The sequence below is a fragment of the Camellia sinensis genome, chromosome 2 (assembly GCF_055761805.1).
Source record: "Camellia sinensis isolate YWXY chromosome 2, ASM5576180v1, whole genome shotgun sequence".
Classification (NCBI taxonomy): Eukaryota; Viridiplantae; Streptophyta; class Magnoliopsida; order Ericales; family Theaceae; genus Camellia; species Camellia sinensis.
In genome coordinates this window covers 144019033-144029253 of record NC_138962.1, presented here as the reverse complement: position 1 = coordinate 144029253, position 10221 = coordinate 144019033, and positions in this window count along the sequence as shown.

The following is a 10221-nucleotide window of genomic DNA, read 5'->3' as shown; positions in this document are numbered from 1 at the left end:
AGACCTAAGATTGGGTTATCACCAGTTGAGAGTAAGAGAGGAGGATATCCAAAAAATGGCATTTCGTATGCGGTATGACCATTACGAGTTCCTAGTGATACCTTTTGGACTAACCAATGCACCAGCCATACTTATGGATTTGATTAACCGAATTTTTCGTGAGTTCCTAAACCGTTTTGTGGTCGTCTTTGTTGATGACATCTTGATTTATCTGAGGAAGAGTATGAAGAACACTTACGAGTAGTACTTAAGTTACTTAGAGCCCACAAACTTTATGTCAAGTTTAGGAAATGTGAATTCTGGTTGAGAGAAGTAAAGTTCTTAGGCCATGTGGTATCCGGGGAAAGGGTGACTATAGATTCATCCGAGATAGAGGCAATACAAGATTGGAAACAACCTAGGAATGCTTTTGAGATCCGTAGTTTCTTGGTGTTAGCCAGGTATTACCGTCGATTTGTGAAAGATTTCTCTAGATTAGCTTCACCATTAACTAGACTGACGAGGAAAGGCATTAAGTTCGTGTGGAACGAGACCTGTGAGAAGTCTTTTCAAGAGCTTAAGGTTAGACTTACCACTGGTCCAGTGTTGATTATTCCGGAGAAGGGTTTGGGCTATTCGATGTGTTGTGATGCTTCACGGGAAGGTTTGGGTTGTGTATTGATGCAAGAGGAGAAAGTAGTAGCTTATGGCTTGCGGCAGTTGAAAACACGAGAGGAATTACCCTACTCATGACCTAGAGTTAGCGGCGGTGATCTTTGTCTTAAAGATTTGAAGGCATTATCTGTATGGCAAAAAGCTTGAAGTGTTTTCTGATCACAAGAGTTTGAAATATCTGTTTACACAGAAAGACTTGAATTTGAGACAAAGGAGATGGATGGAGTTTATAGAAGATTATGACTTTGAGTTACATTATCATCCGGGGAAGGCCAATGTTACGGCCGATGCTCTAAGTAGGAAATCCATTGGGAGTGTGGCTAGTATTACCATTTGAGAATGGGAGATGTTGGGTGCTATTGGTGAGTTTGACTTGCATCTTGGCAAGTTTGTGGAGTCCGCAACCTTGTTTTCAGTAGTGGCATAACCTACACTTGTGAACCGAGTGATAGAAGCACAAAAAAGTGATCTTGAGATAGAAACCCTCTGGGAAAAAATCTCTAGTGGAAAGGTAGAAAAAAGCTTGAATGTATATCCTGACTCAAGTGTTAGATACCGTGAATATCTTTTCGTGTTGGAGTCTTGTCAAAAGGAAGTACTCCGAGAGTTTCACCATTCATGCCTCGCGGTGCATCCGTGAGGCACAAAGATATATCACGACCTTAGTTTTCAGTTTTGGTGGAGGGGAATGAAAAAGGATGTGGCCGTGTTATCGAGGTGCCTTACTTGTCAGCAAGTGAAGGCTGAACATTAGAGGCCAGTAGGTTTGTTGTAATCCTTGTCTATAGCCGAGTGAAAGTGGGAGCATGTCGCGATGGATTTTGTTGTAGGCCTTCTAATGACTCAACGGGTTAGTGATGCAATTTGGGTGTTAGTTGACCGGTTGACCAAGTCGGCGTACTTTATACCTATAGGAGTGAGTCATACGGTAGATTATATTGCCGACCTTTATATTAGGGACATAGTGAGGTTGCACGGGGTCCTTCTAACGATTGTTTCGGATAGAGATCTGCGTTTCATGGCTCGATTTTGGCAGAGCCTACAGAGTGCCTTGGGCACGAAATTGACTTTTAGCACTGCGTATCATCCTCAGATTGACGGGTAGTCCGAGCGTACTATTCAGATCCTTGAGGATATGCTTCGGGGTTGTGTTCTTGACTTTAAGGGGTCGTGGAAGAGACACTTTCCCTTAGTGGAGTTTGGCTATAACAATAACTTCCAGTCGAGTATTGGCATGACACTGTTTAAGGCCATATATGGCCGACCGTGTAGATCTCTTGTATGTTGGGCCGAGGTGGGTGATGCACCAATGTTGGGTCCAGAGTTAGTCCGAGAAGTGATGGAGAAAGTTGCATTTATTCGTAAGACGTTGGTTACGGCCCAAAGTCGCCAGAAAAGTTATGCTGACCGTAAGAGGAGACCTTTATCTTTTAAGGTAGGAGATCATGTCTTCTTGAAGATATTACCTAGGCGGGGTTTGATGAGATTTGGAAAGAGTGAAAAGTTGTCCCCTAGATTTATTGGGCCTTTTGAGATCCTTGAGCGGATTAGAGAGGTAGACTATCGTTTAGCCTTGCCGCCACAGCTTTCTGGGGTTCATGACTTGTTTCATATTTGTATGCTTCAGAAGTATGAGCCAGATCCATCACACGTGTTGGATTAGACTGACTTAGAGGTAGATGAGGATGCCTCGTATGAGGAGAGACCGGTGAAAGACTTGGATACTCAAGAGCAAGTCTTGCGAGACAAGATAATTTCCTTAGTTAAAGTATTGTGCCGACGTCACGGGGTTGAGAAAGCAACTTGAGAACATGAGTTAGAAGTCCGTGAGAAATATTCGGACTTATTTGATGATGTTTGAGCATGTATTGAGATTATGTTATATTAATGAAGTATGAAAACATTATATATGTTGTATATGTTTTGGAAACACAGGTTTAATGTAAACGTTGTATATGTTTTGGAAAATGTAAATTGTACTTTCAATGTTGAAACTTGTGTATCGAGTTGATGAGAATGGATAACCGGAGAATGGGTCGTGGTAATGGAATTAATTAATTATCATTATTGTAATTGGTTTAATCATAGTTTTAAAACTTTATTTGAAATTTCGGCGACAAAATTCCTTAAGGAGAGAAGTTATAGCATTTCTAGTTTAGACTCGGCCCAATTTGTATTCTGGGCTCAGGTTTCATGGTTTCGTATTATTGTTCATGTCTTACGTCTCTTATATTTCCTTGAGTTTGGCTATGAGGTTGTATTGATTGTGTTTGGAATTGGTTGGTAGCTTGGTTTTCAAACTTTTGTTGCTCAGAATTTTACTCCTCCACTCAAGCGTCACTTCTTGCGCTTGAACGGGCTTTGTGAACTTTTAATACTTTTGCAGGTCTGCAAAACTACTGGAAGAGTGTATTCTATACTCAAGCAGTATTTTCTGCGCTCAAGTGGCCTTTCTCACCTTCGAGTAGAGATGGCAATTTGAACCCAGCTCGGTGGGGACCGGACCCTCCGACCCCGAATTAAGTGGTTATTCCCCGAAAATATCCCCAATGGACCGGGGATGGTATTAAAAAATAAATCCCCGATGATATTCGGGCCGGGGACGGGGATACATATTTCAGCCCCGGACCCGCCCTGTTTGTCCCTCCGAAGTGTTATATATATATACTTTTTTATTCAATGTTCCTCCCTCTCTCTTTCATTATCATCTTTTATTATATAAATATATACTTTTATTCAATGTTCCAGTCTCTGTCTCTTTCATCATCATCTTTTATTATTATATAGATACTTTTTTGATTCAATGTTCTTGTCTTTCTCTCCTTTTAATCATAATCTTTTATTCATTTCTATCTACTCTCTCTCTCTTTCTCTCTATCTTTCTCAGATCTCTCTCAGACCTCAAACCGACATTGATCTAAGCAGAGAATGAACAAACCATGGAGATGGAGTCCACCACCGCCTCTACCATTCGACGACGAGAGTCGATCGCAGCTCATCTCCTCTCCCTCCGTCACTGCTGCTCCACCATCGCCTCTGCCATTCCACTACCACCTCACCATCACAGATCTATCTCTTTCTTTCTCTTTCTCGCCATTTTAAATGGCAGATCTGAAGCTTTTTTTAAATATCATATCAGATTTGGAGTTTTTGTTGTTGTTGAATATTAAATCTATTGTTGTGGTTGAATATCAAATATGTTGTTATTGTTGAATATCAGATATGTTGTTGTTGTTTAGTTTAGTTTATTTTTTGGCCGGGAAATTTTCGGGGTTGGGGAAACCCGATCCCCGTTAGGGGGCGGGGGGCGAGGGCAGGGGCGGTGATAGGTTCACCGTCGGGGATCGGGGCTGGGGACGAGAGAATTTCCACCGTTGGAGATCGGGGACGGGGAGTGTGATCCACGGCCCCACCCCGGCGCGTTGCCATTCCTACCTTCAAGCATTGGTCTACTGTCTGCAAAATTACTAGAAGTGTGTAATCTGCGCTCAAGCGTCACTTCTTGCACTCGAGCGAAACAACCTGTTGTGTCTGGACGCTCAAGCATCACTTTTTGCACTCAAGCAAACTGTGCGTATATTAATTCGTGATCAGGCCATTTTTTCTCACTTTTTTATTACTCTCTCTCTCTCTAAAACATTTCAAAACCCTAAATCTAGAGCTTATCTCTCTAAAATTTCCTCTCTCTCTCTCTTTCTCTACATTTTCACCTAGATTTAGTGGTTTCTCTATCCTTGTGCCTTTGTTAAAAAGGTAGAGCATCTCGAGGACTACGTTTTCATCCGAATAGAGTTGGGTTTCGACTTCATCAGAGTTTATCCCTTGCCTTGCTCATCTTCTAGTTTTAAGGTAGGAATTTTCTACACTCTTCTATGGTTTTTAACTTAGTTATTTGTTTTGTATAAATAATATTGTGAATTTGGGAGGTTTTGAACAAAACCTAGGGTTTTAGTTTAAAATCAAAATAGGGGTTTGCAAATAGGTGTATTGAAAATGGTTATGGAAGGTACATATGAGGTTGTATTGCAATATAATGGTTGATTTTGATGTTTTGGCTGAATTTTGGAAGAAAATAAGATTTACACTAAAATATCTCAAATGTTTATTTTGCATAAATAAATGGAATTGGTATTGGAAATGTGAAATGGGATGAGTGTTTATATAAATTGTGGAGTTGGATATGTATTATCACTCACATATGGAATTTGAATGACTTATCTGTCTAGGAGATTGTATATTTGTTTAGAAATATCTGTTTTGGGCTATCGGTGGAGGATAGCTATGATTGTTGTAGAAATTGCTTGAGAATTAGGTGAATTAAACTAACTTCTCATCCGTTTGCATTGTGAATTGTTACATCTTTAATACATTATAAATGTATGATGTTTAAGAGGAGAAATGGGATGTACTCTATGTTTGGGAGAAGAAAGATGATGTACTCCATTAAATTAAGTTGGCCAGAGTGTCCAGGGTGAAAGTCTTGAAAATCACGGGTATACATGGGTGCTGATTCCCGCAGACGAAATATCCGTAAAATGGCAAATAGAAGTGATTATATGATGGTTATATTGGTTAGAGACTCACTGAGTTGTATCCTCAGTTTGGTTGTATGAATAAAATGAAAGTGACTCATGAATTGAGATAAAAATGGATTGAAATATAAATTCGGTATAGAATGATTTTGCAAAAGAGTTATAAATGATTTTATCACAGGCATTGTCTGTGTATGTTACACTTATATCTTTGTTAAGATTCATATATTGTGTTAGATTATTTCTACTAGGCTTTCGCTCACCCTATGTAGGAAAAACATTTTAGGTGCTGATGATATGCCTCCGCTAAGGCACTAGCTTGGGAGAATTCTGGAGCAAGAACTTCTTTTGTTGTGTTTGTTTTGTATAGCCAAGGGTTTAAATGTATTGGACTTAAAGTCCACTTTTGTTGTAACCAAACCTCGTCTTGGAAATATGTAAGCCCTCGGGGCATTTTTTTTTATCTGTTTATCTTCCTTTCTCTTTTAACTTGCAACATATTTTATAGATTCAGGGCTATGGTTTATGAATGTATGATGCATATGTTTCTCTTTTGTATATCATATTGGATTTAATGGAAGATATCCCTATTATTTTTTCAAGACGTTACATCATTTTATCAGCTCTTAACCGGAAGGAAATTGAAACTTACTCCATGCGTGTTTTAAGACTTTCACCATCAACCTCAAACCAATTTGATTCTCAATACAACTAAACTATCCTAATCAGATTTACCAATATGTTTAACCTATTTCTTGACAATTGTCAATGGTCATTAACAAACGAAATCACAATACATTTCTCAAAATATGATATGATATTGAAAATATGAAATCATGGAGTGTCAATGAAATGTATGTCTTTGAAAATGTTTCAATTTTTCTAATTCTCATGCAATTTCTACAACAAGTCAATGCAATCCTCCATTGATTGCCAAAACAATTATCTTTATTTCAATATTCCAAAATAGGTAATATATAGATCATAATTCAACATTTCCAAAGTAAAATATGATTTTTCGAAAATCTCATAATTTTATGAAGTCTTAGTATATCCAATACTCATAATATTCTCAAGAATTTAATCATACATGAATCACATTCTCGATTTTCACAATTTTCTAGGGTTTGGAAATTTTGGGGATTTCTCTTTTAAAATATGATTTTCTTCAATTCTCACATCACACAACAATCATAGATAAAGCAATTGAAAAGTTTTGATAACACTTAAGAATTTTCCTAATTTATGCATTAGGAAACCCTACTTCTCCAAACAACTCTAACTATTGAAATGGCACATAATAAAGCTAAAATACATGTACAATGTTAAGAAAATTCTTACCTCAATAGTTAAGAGACAAAGAGAAGGAAAACCTCAAAATTTTGAACTCGGTAGAATTTCAATCACTCTAGCCTAATTCTCCAAACAACTCTAACTATCAAAATAGCACATAATAAAGCTAAAATACATGTACAATGTTAAGAAAACTCCTACCTCAATAGTTGAGAGACAAAGAGAAGGAAAATCCCAAAATTTTAAACTCGCTAGAATTTCAATTGCTCTAGTCAAAATGTGGCCTTCGCCAAGCTTGTCACTTTGGTCTAAAGAACTAGGGTCAAAATATCCATTGATTTGATTGGATCGAGAGACTTGTGTGGGATGGGTGGTGTTTACAGAGAGAAGGGAGAGAAAAGAGAGTTTAGAGTGAGAGAGAATGAAGAAAAGTGAGGAAAAATGGGAAAGGGGCATCTGGTCAAAGAGATTGGGCACAAAAATCGAGACAGAACTACATAAGACCGCATGTACGGAGGACTCCCTTTTGCACGTGTGGTGCCCCTTGGTCGCACATGCGGTTTACTGTAGAAGGAAAATCGCTTGCTAATCTATCTCACTGCGAATGTGGGCCGAATCCACAGCATATGCGACCCCAAGCCCTGAAATCCTAAAACCCGCTACACAAAACCGCACGTGCAGAACACTTGGTTGGCCAAAATCTTCGCTAAGGCATTCCCACACTTTTCCGTCCTATCTTTACGCCCAAAACTTGAGAACTCTAACTCGATGAAGTGTCAAGAAGGTTATATGTAGCTCGCTTTGCAAACACTAGGCTATTACAAGATGCACAAGGCTCCGAAAGTGAAACGATAAGTCTGAGTATACAAGTTCAAATCGGGTCCAAGACTACGGACATCACATGGTTGGCTCACCTCCATCACTCTTTGAAGAGAAAAATGGGTTGTTGGGCACAATTTGTATAGATAATGCGGACCAAGCAAAGTTTGCCCTTGTCCTTATGGACCCAAACAAAAAAGCCTTTGGATCTATGTGAAACCCCGTATTTTTTATAAATAATAAATTTTCCAAAATTTTTGTATAATTATTCATATTACTTTGAATTTAATAATCTGTATATTTCTAAATTGAAAATTTATTCAGAAAAATATTTTTAGTTTTATATTATTGCTCAATATTATTTTTTGAAGCTTATGCTATTTTTATTATATTTTTCTCTATATTTTTTCTAGACCAAATTACACTAAAACATAGCATTTTCTGTACCAAAACCCTAACTTGTTGCCCAAGTATGCTTGAAGCCCACGTCTTTCACCACCCCTTGTAGTCTCTCCCTTACCTTTGCGCTCCTTTTTTTTTTTTTTTTATCAATCTGTACAAGCACGAAATATTCGCCATACGCGTATTGCTTGTGATCAAGTTAGAACCTGCTCCAAACGATGTCGTTTGTCTTGTAAAAATAACTTCGATGAGCTAACCGGCGGGTGTGTGCCGGAAAACCCCTCTGATGCTTAAGTTAGCTCTCTTAAGATCAATATGGGAAAAGCTCTTAGTTCTATAACAAAGTTGCATTACTTAGATTAGGTTAACTTTGAGCTTTTATATGTTCCTCTCGATAGCATCCTAATAGGACTCTAATTTCTCTTTTTAAAATCCCACTAGGAGTCAAATTCCTAAAGGATATAATGCCCCATATTTTAAAACCCAATTATTATTACCAAATCCATTAGTAATATCCATTTCCAAAATAAAGATGCAGAAAACATAATCATTACATAAGTAAAGTCCTCTATAGACAAAAAATTCACTCTCGTTTATACATAGGATGAAACAATAAATTACAATTGAATAGAGATGCCCTTAGGTTTACAATTGCATAAAGAAAGGGTTCAACCCTTAACACAGCAACGACATTCCGCCTACAAATAAAATGGCCCCATGGCCAAAATTAAAGGGGCTTCTTAACTTTCAAGCAAAATCTCCATCACTGAACCTGAAAAGTTATCGACAATGTGAGATGAATATATTGTCTAGTAGGAATCCCAATAATTTTAATCAATATAGTACAATATATATATGATCATGAATGTTCCACATAAATACATATATCAATAGTGTTCATTGTTTGATATTCAAAATATACATATGTGGGGACATAAAATTTTTGAATAACAACACGTGGCCGAGGTGTCACCGAAGTGCTAGCCGAGGTGCCACGTGTCCTGGTCATGACGCCGAGGTGATCTCGGCAAAGCCGAGGTTATCTCCGAAGATACCGGAATCCGAGATAAGCAGATAAGGGACAAGAGTCCTAGAATGGGAGAAGACTTCAATTTGGGTAAAGATGAGACTCTTAGAGAGTTTATCCTAATTCAACTGGGAGTCCAAGATTAGCAGTAATCCTAAGTCCATTAGAGCTAGGCTCCTATTGGGACTAGGATTATGTTGGCTATAAAAGAGAGGCACCTTCATGAGTCTAAGGTATGTCTTTGATGCTTTTGATATTCTGTCTAGTGAGTTAAGCACTATTGGTTATCTTTGAGAGATATTGAGTACTGACTTGATCGTCGGAGTACCCCCGGGTGGACGAGCCACCGCCGGAAACTCTTCTTTCTGTTGTAGGTCGTTCGGGCTTAATCTATTCTGCCGGTGTTCTCCAGTTGAGTACTAAGTTGGCAGTGTGATCGGAAATTGACACACACAATTTGGCGCCATCTGTAGGAAAGAAAGGATAATAGATGGCCAACGACGGACAGAAAGAGAAGGTTGGAAACAACACCCCTACCGAGAGTGGGAAACATATTGACCTTGACGTCGAAGAAGACAACTGCAACGAAAAGACTCGTGATAAGAATCACGGAGGAAATGACATCGGCCAGGAAGGCGGTGAACCGAAGAAATCGGACCAGAGCAGGTATTATAATGAGGACGACCTCCAAGTATAGAAAGATAGATGCCTGCGGAGGGACGACGAGATAAAGGAAATGGCGGACAAATTGGCAGACTTGCAAACGGTCGTCAATTTCATGATACAGAACAATGTCATGAAGCCACCGTTCCCGTCTCAAGACACATCGATTCCAGCAGCCAAGAAAGATGCACAGGCAGGGGGGCAGAAGACAACTCCTACGACTTCTCAGCACGATAGGACTAAGGAACATTCTCACCGGCTTTCAAGGGAGGTCAGACGAGGAGAATCAAGAAGGGGAGATTCAGAGAGGACACATTGCACCAAGGAAGCTGACTCCAAAGAACATCGACATGTTCAGGGGAAGGACCTCTGTTTCGACGCGACCAATGGAGGGAGGTCCAAAAGGACTCGCAATGACACAGGAAGTAGTGCACCAAAGAGGCTGAAATTCGGAGATAGCCGAGCTCCTGGACGAACCAAGGAGGATCTGAGGAATTACCTCCAGAGAAAGCAACAAAATGTCGAGGTGACCTCACCTGTCAAGCCGAAGACACCGTTCTCGGTAGAATTAGACAAATTCGAAGTCCTGAAGAGATTCAGTATGCCAAGGTTTCAGATATACGATGGGAAGTCATACCCCAACTTTCACGTCGGATTATACCTGAACGCGATGGCGTTATATACTGGGAACGAGCCGTTGCTCTGCAAAGTGTTCCCCTCATCATTCGGGGAAATTGTATCGGACTAGTTTCGCAAGTTGCCGAAAGGAATTGTGAAAACCTGGGAAGGCCTGGCCGAGATGTTTGTGGCCAAGTTTGTGACAAAACAAGC